Raw genomic sequence first — 12,175 nt, forward strand, 5'->3', positions numbered from 1 at the left:
TGCTATTCAATACCGCTTCAATCGCACGGGAGCTATGTGCTGGACATCCATCATGTCATGCAGTGAAACATCTTGTAGTAACATCGGTAGAACATTAACTAGGAAATCAGCATACATTGCACCATTTAGATTGCCATCGATAAAATGGGGGCCAATTATCCTTCCTCCCATAATGCCGCACCATATATTAAACCGCCAAGGTCGCTGATGTTCCACTTGTTGCAGCCATTGTGGATTTTCCGTTGCCCAATAGTGCATACTATGCCGATTTACATTACCGCTGTTGGTAAATGACGCTTCGACGCTAAATAGAAGGCGTGCAAATCCGTCATCGTCCCGTAAATTCTCTTGTTCCCAGTGCCAGAAATGTACACGACGTTCAGAGTCGTCGCCATGCAATTCCTGGTGCATAGAAATATGGTACGGGTGCAATCGATGTTTATGTAAAATTCTCAACACCGACGTTTTTTAGATTCCCGATTCTGGCGAAATTGGTCTGCTACTGACGTGGGGATTAGCCGCGATAGCAGCTGAAACACCTACTTGGGCATCATCATTTGTTGCAGGTCGTGGTTGACGTTTCACATGTGGCTGAACACTTCCTGTTTCCTTAAATATCGTAACTATCCGGCGAACGGTCCGAACACTTGGATGATGTCGTCCAGGATACCGAGCAGCATACATAGCACACGCCCGTTGGACATTTTGATCACAATAGCCATCATACATCAACACGATATCGACCTTTTCGGCAATTGGTAAACGGTCCATTTTAACACGGGTAATGTATCACGAAGCAAATACCGTCCGCACTGGCGGAATGTTACGTGAGACCACGTACTTATACGTTTGTGACTATTACAGCGCCATCTATCACAAAGCGAAAAAAGTTGTGCAACTAAAATATTCATATTTCTTTGCGTACTAGACGAATATGTAATAAAAAATGGGGCTTCCTATTTTTAAAAAAAACGCAGTTGATATCCGTTTGACTATGGCAGCGGCGTCTAGCGGGCCAACCATAGCGTCATCTGGTTTCCCCCGTCATGCTAGACGAGTTTCGTTCTTTGTAGTTTTTTCGTTTGGTGCTTATTTCGTGAGATATTTGGCCCGGTCACTATCAATGGACCACCCTCTATAGAAGAAGCTAAATGATATTTAAAATAATGACATTGTGTTTATTTAAAAGAAAGACAATGTTATTGGAAACTGGTTCATGCTTAGGGTACTTGTATTGTAAAATTTAAAAGATGTAGGGAAGTCCCTCGGCAACGGAAGTGGCTTGGCGAGATGTAAAAGGTGGTTTTGGCGGTCGATCTGGGAGGCTACATGGTGGGAACGGTTCGCAGTCAGTGGTCAGCCGTTGCACGGTACACATCGACGATGCCAACGAGGCAATCGGAATCCGCTTTGCAAGGAATTTTGCCTTGGATGTGGATTTGGCTGTTGAATGATACTCTAGACTATAAGGAATGGCTCTAACACATTAAAAATCGGTCGCCAAGAAGAAATTCTATAGAACATTGAGAAAGCAAGAGCCGTGAGTACAGTTAGCCACCACGTCGCTTGCCACCACTACCTCGCCACTACTCCATCAACTTCATGCATCCAGATATGAATCAGAGCGTGGGCCAGTTAATTTGTGTGAGTGATTTTAATAATAATCCAAGAGCTATAAACCTGTGTTTAGAACCCTAACTTTGATCATGAACCTATGCAGGATCCCCTCCTAAGTGTTCAGAAAAACGAGTATCCTCTTTCAAATGAACTAGTGATTTATTTATGTTTGTTAAATGTGCACGGATTAGCAAGAGTTGAAGTTAATTAGAATGTTGCCAAAGTGATCTCAGTATATTGCAAAGTATCGTTTTGCCAAAATTCAGTGCCAGACTGCGTAAATGTTACTGTCTAAAACACCTGCTTCACAGGTGATGAGAAAAGGCAAATAAGTTATACTCATTTGAAACTTAATTTAGCTTTGATTACTATCATGAACGAAATTTTGAAGTTAATTGAGCATCAGTGTTGAATAACTTGTCCTGAAAAAACTATTCCAAGTGAAGCTAAGAATTAAATTTTGCTTCAATTAGTCTTTGCTACTGAAATAATCTTAGAGCTTGACCAGCGAAACAATATCAGTTTATGGGTCTCCACCATATTCTTCTCACATTATAAAGATAAATGGACTATTATTACTACTAAGGAAATCTGATACATTTCTATAAATGGGAGTATAAACAGTGTGATTGTGGACTTATTTATTTCAATTGTGGTATTTATATGTCAATTAAGTCGGAAGCCCCTCCATGTTCAACTTTAGTTCGGTGCTTTCTCCGGTAACATTTCAGTACCGAGTCACGTAATGATCGTATTCTAACTATTATAATTATCAGATGGGTACAATTCTGTTTTCTGTGATTACTGGTTTGTGCATTATTGGTAACTCCTGGTACCCACAGCTCAGATTGTTCTGTATCCGTTTGTATCCAGTGTGCTATTCAAAAGGAAATCTTAATGAAATTCACTTGAACAAGTATTATTCAGTTTTATTAAACATATATTTTCAAATTAATGTGCCTAATTGGGCTGGCGACTGATCGATTTTTCATTCGTATATGAATTTTACTACTTGCATTAAACCCCAAAGTTTAAAGCCTGTTTAGTTTTTCTGTTAAATTCCCCATATTCAAAATTACTGTCCGATACCTTCATTCATTAGGCAAGCTCTAGGTCAAAATTTCCCATATCCTCTCTGAGGGTAAAATTAGCTTGCGTCATGGCAGGTTAGTGTTATACGTGGCTTTTACCATGACAGGACTTGAGGTTAGGTTGTTAGGGAAGAGTGACGTATAACGAAGCTAGTGGTATACCACCATCATTCACTGGAGGGGGGGGGGGGGGGAGAGGAGAATTACAAGAGATTACCGATAAACTAATCAAACTGGGATCATTTAGCAGACGAAGTGAACGAAATCTGCTCTCTTGGAAGAAAAATAACACATTCCGGGCGAAGGAGGAGAGACGAAGCAGATTGTTGCAGAAGTCTACTCATATTACTCCTAGGTCCCAATGAGAGCAGATGCGATTGGTTATGCAGAAGCGTCGTGGATTAATTGGAGGCTCCATTTGCGATAGTACTTGCGAACTACATCTTATAGTGGGACCTAGATGTAGTGAGAAAGTACTTTCGTACATGGAGACTTCAATCAAACGCCACCAAATCGGAGGTTAACTGGTTGCACCTAAATAATAACCTCTGCAGAAAAGAACTGAACATACAGTTTGAAGCTGTCTTGCAGCATGTGGAACAGGATCCTTTAACCAGCACTGGAATTCCACGTAACATGGGGACGAATTAGACGAATGTAAGAACAGTCCTTCGAGAGCAATTGTTACCTCCATTTCACTTACAGCTTGTCCACAACCTGGAACCAGTTGATTATCTACCCAGAGCACAGTTTTCGCAGTGGTACCTGGAACAGTGTGAAATGCATCCTACATTTCCATCCTCTGTGTTGTTTACCGATGAAACAACGTTCGGGCCTCATGGAGTCTTCAACACGCACAATTCGCATGTTTGGAGTGAGGATAACCCACATGCCACAGTTACCTGCGGTCATCAAGTGCGGTTCTTCGTTGTTGTGGACTGTTTAATTGGGCCGTACCTGCTATCTAGGCCATTAAATGGCAAGCACTATTACAATTTTCTCGCCAGAGCATTGGCAGAATTGCTGGAAGACGTCCCGCTCCCTACAAGACAACGCATGTGGTTCCAACATGACGGGGCGCCGGCATATTTCAGTCGTCGTGTGCGTCGATTCCTGGACCGACGGTTCCCAGAAGCGTGGATTGGCAGAGGTGATCCTGTACCATGGCCTGCTCGATCCCCAGATATGTCCCCTCTGGACTTTCTTGTGTGGGGAGAGATGCGCAACCTTGTTTACGCAACTCCTGTTGCATCAGAAGAGGATCTGGTTGCCCGGATAGTAGCAGCAGCAGGAACAATTCAGGATACTCCTGGGGCTTTTGCCTGTGTCAGACAGAACGTGATCCGATGGTGTAACCTTTGTTTACGTGTCAATGGAGGCATGTTTGAAAATCTAGTGTAACTGAAATTGGGTTGTGTTAATGTGTTGTCTCTTGGTCATAAAAAAAATGGAGAAGTGTTTGTTGGTTTAATTAATTTGCCGCCAGATAAATCTTCCTCTACCGGTTTAAATACTCCTCATAGGAACAAATGACATTAGGGAAAAATATTTCTTTTGATGTCCCCTACAGCCTCCCAGAGTTTGTCGGTTTAAATATTTTTCACCCTGTATAAATGAAAGGATAAATAATTTGTAAATTCTTTATGTCAGTCACATTAAAAATGACATTTACGTCGCTGTGATTAAAACTAAGTAATGTTTGTCTGCGAAGTTTCCTTTATTCACCATAGGTAAATATTGCGTTATTCCTATTTAAAATGAGGAATAGATTATCAGTGTTGCTTCTGGACATTCACAAACAATTACAGCAACAGTATTAGTCAATAACCGTGACTGACGTATATGTTGTTGTATTGTGGTCTTCATTACGAAGACTGCTTTGATGCGACGAGATGCCGGCCGCGGTGGTCTCGCGGTTCTAGGCGCGCAGTCCGGACCCGTGCGACTGCTACGGTCGCAGGTTCGAATCCTGCCTCGGGCATGGGTGTTCTGTGATGTCCTTAGGTTAGTTAGGTTTAAGTAGTTATAAGTTCTAGGGGACTGATGACCTCAGATGTTAAGTCCCATAGTGCTCAGAGCCATTTGAACCATTTTTTGCGACGAGACGCTCGACCCTAATCTTCCATCATTCCTGTGTTTTGATGCACGTCTCCAAGTCGATCCCTTCTTTTAGTCGACATGTGTCGAAAATTTCTGTTTTCTTCAGTTCGATTCAGCGTCTCCTCATAACCAACTAATCTATCAATTATAGCGATTTTTTAGAACATTGTCTCCATCAAATATTAACGTTCTCTGTACGCCTGTACGTTGTTATACGTCAAGGATGGTATTTTCTTTTGTTCTCTTGTATTAGTAGAAGATTCATTTGCAATTAGAAACCACATATACTGTCAGTTATCTGTTTTAATATAATGCACTTTGCTTGTTTTTTTAATTCTTTGCTTACTCTTTTTAAGACCTCTCTTACTAAAAATTATTTTTGTGAGTAAAATTTTGCGTAACGATTCAGGACCAACGAGTCCACATACCAGCATTTATACTATCAATACAGACAAACGGGATCGCGACCTTCAGCTTTTTCTGGGGCAGCTGGGGCAAGTCTGGGTGTTCGCTTTTATCTTTTGCCATCCTGAACTTGTTATGTAAGCATCGTTCTCTGTAGCTCTGAATAATTTGCAATGAATTAGGTTAACTCTTATTCAAAATGTGTTCAAATACTTTATAATAATAACACTCCACATAGTTATGCTAATAATCATTGTACGGCCAGTTCGTCTTTTCAGCCTTTTGTAGGACGGATGTACGTGGCACGGATCCGCCCGTTGGCATGACGTTGTTACTAATATCTTTTTCCTCTTACCATACAACCTGAATCTGTAGCCATTCGAAGAAGTCCGAGGTTTTTAACTAGTTATATCTCATGGAGGGATTATCACATAGTGATACAAAATTTACATTTTCAAGAATCCCGTTAGTCCATGTCTTTAGTCGCGCGCTCCCAACACAAATCTGGGACAATTACAACGTGGGTTATTTCCCTGGAAAAGCAACGTAGGAATTACTGGAACAGGGCCAGGTGTAACAAACTCAAGAGCCCATAATAAACAAGCTGAGCGTTATAATCGTAATCGAGAAAACTTTAAGGGCAGGCCAGGGGATCAAGTTTGTGTCCGCAATTTCCCGGGGAGGCAGGTGCGTGGAGGGAATCTTAGTAAACTGGCTCCTCGTTTTCTGGGGCCTTGTGAAACGTCCCCTTAGAAAAATTTAAGAATTACTGTGCTGATAAACCTCTTACATTATTTGATATTCAAACAGCTGAGTAGTACTGAACGTACTCAGACATTTCGCTCTTTACCTATTCTGATCAACACTAAACTGACACACAATATTTTTAGCGCAACGCAATCTGACTTTCAATAATCCCTACAAAAGAATGGCCCTGACTAACATTGACCTATTCCTTTCACAAATCACTTACCTCACAAAAATCTTCATCACTCGAACTACTGCAATACAGCGAGCGCCACTACTGCCAGCTAAATAAAAGATTCTAACTACTGAAGGCACTAACTACTGATAGGCATAGTTAGCAAATGAAAGATTTTGATAGAGAACAAACAATGTATTTATCTTAATAATGTTCAAAAGTCATAATATATATATATATATATATATATATACACATTCTGTTTAATATCGTCCTGGATAAAGTCATTAAGGAATGGGAAAAAGAATTAAAAAATCAATCCTACTGGAAACCAATCCATCTTGGTAGAACCAAAGACAACGTGGAGATATCTTGTTTAGCATTCGCGGACGACTTGGCCATACTTGCAGATGATGAAGAAATCGCCACCAAACAAATAGAGATCCTTAAGGAATGCGCGGATAAAGTAGGTTTACAAATTTCGTTTCAAAAGACAGAATTTTTCTGTACGAAATTCCATATACACACTTTGAACACAAAATATGGAAAAATAAATAGAGTAAAACATTTTAAATACCTAGGTGAAATTTTGGAGCCAACCGGAGGAGAGAAAGTTGCACAGAAGATCAGACAACAGAAAATGAAGAGAGCATATGGTATGACACATGAAATATACAATAAAAAATGCATCTCCTCGAACACAAAAATCAGACACTACTGCGCCGTAATTAAGCCAGCAGCACTATATGCTAGTGAAACGCTCACACTCCACACAAAATGTGATTTAGAAAAAATACTAAAAGAAGAACGCAAAATTATGAGAAAGATTTTAGGTCCAAAATTAACAGAAGAAGGATACCGGATACAATCAAGAAGAACCACAGAAACTATATCAAACCTGGCAGCAGACATAAGAAGGCGAAGATTAAAATTTTATGGACATGTCACTAGACTTCCCCCCACACGACTCACCAACAGGATTCTCACTTACATAGAAAAAGTCAAATCAACAACACCATGGATTAGCCAAGTAAAATTAGATTTACAAAAAGCAAATATTGAACTTAAAGATGTCAAAGATAGAAAAACTTTTAGAAATAAGGTGGAAAAGTGGATTGTATTGTCGGAGAAGGAAGCACTAAAGAGACCAGGAACAAAATGGACAGAAGAAAGAAAAAGAAAACATGGAGAACGAATGAAAGAAGTATGGAAGAAACGACGTCAGAAAGCTTTGCGTGATCCTTCTGGGTCCATTCGCGATAAGTAAGTATATATATATATATATATATATATATATATATATATATATATATATATATATATATATATATATATCAGTTCATGACATCCAGTCTTACAAATTTACTGTCTCTGATGGACACACGTCCAGATCATCCGCTCTCAAAACTCCGCCATCTCTCTCCCCACATCCACCACTGCTGGCGGCTCACCTCCAACTGCGCAACGCTACGCGCTGTTAACAGCCAACTGCCCAACACTACAATCGCAAACAACAATGCAAACCAGCCACAGACTGCACACAGCACAGCCAGTGATTTTCATACAGAGCGCTAGGTGACGTTACCAACATAAAAACCTAAATAGCCTACTTACACTTGCACTATCGTGCATATTTTAGGACCGGTAAATCTGTTGGTCAAGGAGAACAGTGTAAGTAAGCAGTATCGGTTTCACCTTAGCCAAGTTAAGTTCAGGTAGCTCAGCGGTTGAATCACCCCCCTCCCTGTGTTAAGTTTGACGGGGGGAGGTTGAGCCGTGGCTGGCTCATGTTATGCGCTGGATTAAACCTTGGTTGCTATTCTGTGTTTAGTCTCCCGCAGTTATCGCGATTATGCTGTCATCCTCCCTCTCCACGAGTGGAAGGAGTGGTGTGTATCGATATTCGCACCTTGTACTATCTTTGGCATGGAGCTTACAGTTTCCAGCTGTGCTGTGTACGAGGAATTGGTCGGTTGGCGTGGAGCAGCGAGGAAGTCTCCGCGGCGCCTAGTTTAGCCGAAGCCACCGGCGGCGTCCACGTGCCGTCGGAGTGTGTGGTGCTGTTCCCATTGCTACGAGGTCCTTGGCTCACCTATCTTGGACACGAAAGTTGAGTTTTGACGTAATCTACCAGCAAGTCACTACTGTTCACATTGTGTCTTTTGGATTTCGTTGTCGGCTGTTGGGACATCCCCGCGAGCAACAACGTGTGTTTTCAAGTTGGCAAATTTAACCACCCTTCGGTGGAGTTTAAGTGCAGTTGGTTATTTTGAATTGAAGTGGGCCAGCGGAATCTTCTGCCTTGTGGCCGTTAACTTTCCGGTTACCTGCCCTGGCCATTGGCGTAAATTCAGACTGTATTTTCCTCATCGTGTTTTCGCTGTCCAGCACGGTGTGTAGTTTGACAACTCAAATGGCTTTGGGCGCCAATACCTTCTACGTTGTTCCATTGAACTCCCTGTTGTGTGCTGGTCGGGTGGAACGGAAGTTATCTTGTCGGTGGGTCCGTTGACTGTCTGTCGGTTGGGTTGTCGTCGGATCGAGAATGGTTGGGCCGACTGCCTGTCTCACCTAAGCGAGCGTTAGTGTATGAATTCCAGGCCGAACCTCGGAAACTTCTGAACACTGTTGGGTGTACTGCCTTTTCTTATTTGGTCTTGCTGTTTGTATTTGTATGGCTTCTAGCCGTTTTTTAAATTAAGGTTGTTTTGCCCTTAAGGCGTAAGCTTGTTTGGGCCTTCAGCCTAATTTAAAGAACTGTTTTTTGAAAATTTATTTTGGTTTGAGTCTTAAGTGATGGTCCTCCAGCCGATTTTTAAATTAAAGTTTTTTTTTCTCTCTCTCTTAACGTGTCAGATTGCTTGGCCTTCAGCCTAATTGAAAGAACTGATTTAAGATAAGGTCTTCTGCCTTTTACATTTCTGATTTTGGTTCGAGTCTTAAGTTATTGGCTTTCATCCGATTTTAAATTAAAGTGGTCTTACCCTTAAGGCATGAGATTGTACGGCACATTCAGCCGGTAATTAAGTTCCAAAAACTAATGCTGTGGTTTTTTTAATTTGTTGGCTCTTGTAATGTTTGGTCAAATAAATAAAGCTGAATATTCAACTGTCACTGACAACCGCTTATTATGGAGCCTTTGCACAATTTAAGCTACCTGTCCTGTCCTGCGGGTTTAGCAGGGCGTCTCAGAATTTCCTATGAATTTAATAAAATTAGCTAAGATGACCCTGGAAAACAACAGAAGCCAGGTTAAAGTTCAGGGAGCCGGCCGAGGTGGCCGAGCGGTTCTAGGCGCTACAGTTTGGGACCGCGCGACCGCCGCAGTCGCAGGTTCGAATCCTGCCTCGGGCATGGATATGTGTGATGTCCTTAGGTTAGTTAGGTTTACGTAGTTCTAAGTTCTAGGGGACTGATGACCTCAGAAGTTAAGTCCCATAGTGCTCAGAGCCATTTTTGAAAGTTCAGGGATGTCTGTCGAGATTGTTTCCAATGGAAGAAGGCCTAAGACAGGGAGACCCCAGCACTATTCAACCTGGTAGTAGATAAAGAAGTAACATCAATAGCCAGATACCCAGGAGGCAATATTTACAATATACTTCTTCAAATTTTAGCCTATGCAGATGATGTGGTAATAAGAGCTAGAGGTACGTAGGCGCTTACGTCAGCTTTGAAAGAGCTTGAGGCCGCTGCAAAGAACCTTGGTTTTGAAATTAGTGACATAAAATCTAATACATGGTAAACTGAGAGAGTTAGAAGAAACATAGATGATCTCCAGTTAGAAGGGTACAGATTCGAAAGAGTAGACAGTTTTGACTCAGTAACAACATCAGAAAGCAAAGTGGACGCAGATAATGCAAACCGAATTACGGCTGCCAACAGGTCATATGGAGCACTATACTCCGTGCTCAAAAGAAAGAACCTAAGTAGAAAATTAAAGCGGATACTTTACAAAACAGTGATCAAACCAGTTCTTACGTATGACAGTGAGGCATGGGTACTGACCGAGGCTTTGGAGAAGAAGCCAAAAATCTGGGAAAGGAAAGTGCTGAGGAAGAGTTTTGGTCCTGTAAAACAAGGAGAGATGTGGAGAGTTAGGACTAATGAAGAAATAGGGTCTCTGTACAAAGAATCTGATTTGGTAACCTCAGTCAAAATGGGAAGGCTAAGGTGGTTAGGACATGTCCAGTGTATGACAGAAGAAAGGCTGCTGACCAAGTGTGAGATGACTGGAAGATGTGGAGGCCGACTTGAGAGCAATGGGAGGGAGGAGGCGGTGCAGGCGTGCTGGAGACCTAGACGACTAGAAGTCTGTAATTGAAGAGGCCGAGGTCCTCAGAGGACCCTAGTGTCACGGAATAAGTAAGTAAATAAGTTATTTCCCTGGTATGACACTTATTTAGTGAGCGTAGATGGAAGCCAACTCACATTTTCTTCTTAGTCCATGTCTGAACTAGACGTAAAGTTTTCAAACCGAATATTATCCTTTTAATAATAATGTTATTACACTACTGGCCATTAAAATTGATGCACCAAGAAGAAATGCAGATGATAAACGGGTAGTCAGCCGAAGCCTTTTCCTCCCTTTGGAATTCTCAACAACCTCTGCTTCTTCCAATTTCTCCGAGTCCCATCTCTTTAATTAATATCTGGAGTATGAAAACACAATGACAAAAGGAAACTGATATGTTCTAGCAAACTGGACTTTTACTCGTCATGGTCAATATACCATACTGTTTTCATCATACCGCATAAATGGTCCCAATAAGTTGTTAAAACTCATACTGTTACAGACATTGTGCTGCATCACCGAGAACTTCGCAGCCTACACGATGCGTGGTGCGGAATTTTTCCAATCTAGTAAGTTCTGTTACTAACATTGAATTTATTGAAACACCACAAAGAGTTTTTTTTTCTTTTGTTACATGTACGTCGTAGACATCTAGAGAGCGCTGAAGGCCGTTCTTCTCGCCACACTTCGCCGTTTTCAGTACTCACCTGGTGGATGGCCGACCACCACAACAAGGAGACTGAAGCTTTACCACGTCTCTGGAAGCGCTTATGATTTTACAATGAAATAAATGTGTTGGATCCTTCCTAGCTGTCAAACATGGGGTGTCTAGGAAACCTGCTTCTCGGATCAAAAAAAATGGTTCAAATGGCTCTGAGCACTATGGGACTTAATATCTGAGATCATCAGTCCCCTAGAACTTAGAACTACTTAAACCTAACTAACCTAAGGACATCACACACATCCATGCCCGAGGCAGGATTCGAGCCTGCGACCGTAGCGGTCGCGCGGTTCCAGACTGAAGCGCCTAGAACCGCTCATCACCATCGGCGGGCATTCTCGGATCGCTAGACAACAATTCAAGCAAATCGTATTAAAGAGTTTTATTATGAAAAGTTTAGCAAGTCTGTTGTTTAGGTGTTCTTCACATTCAGAAAGGTCTTCACTCTGATATGAAATTGCCAGGTCATCTGCAAATTGAAATTTTCAGCAGGTCAAATTCGGCAGGTCAGCTGTGTAGAGGTTGAGTAACACTGGAGCAAGAACAGAGCCCTGAGGTAATCCGTTATTGAGTACATGCCATTTGCTTTTCTCTTCTCCTTGATGTACTTTAAACCCCCTATTGCTTAACATGCTACTTAAGAGGTTGCCTAGAGTTTTGCAAGGTATTGCTCTCAAAAATTTCAGTAATAGTCCCTCGCGCCGCACCGTGTCATAAGCTGCTGACAGGTCAATGAACGCTACTCCAGTTTTAAGTATCTTTTGGTATCCAGATTCTATGTGAGTAGTCAAGGAGAGCACTTGTTCACAGCAGCTTCTATAAGGTCTGAATCCAGCTTGTTCAGGTGGTATCATAGCATTAATTTGATCTTGGATTCGTTTTAGACTCATTCTTTCCAATAGCTTGTAAGCACAGCTAAGTAGAGATATTGGGAGGGAGTGTTCTGCAGCTTCTCCCCCTTTCCCTGGCTTACTAGTGACGTAGCGACTGAGACCAAATGTTTCTAAAACAGATGTAAGCCTGTTCCA

This window comes from Schistocerca piceifrons, chromosome 2 (genome assembly GCF_021461385.2).
Source record: "Schistocerca piceifrons isolate TAMUIC-IGC-003096 chromosome 2, iqSchPice1.1, whole genome shotgun sequence".
Lineage (NCBI taxonomy): Eukaryota > Metazoa > Arthropoda > Insecta > Orthoptera > Acrididae > Schistocerca > Schistocerca piceifrons.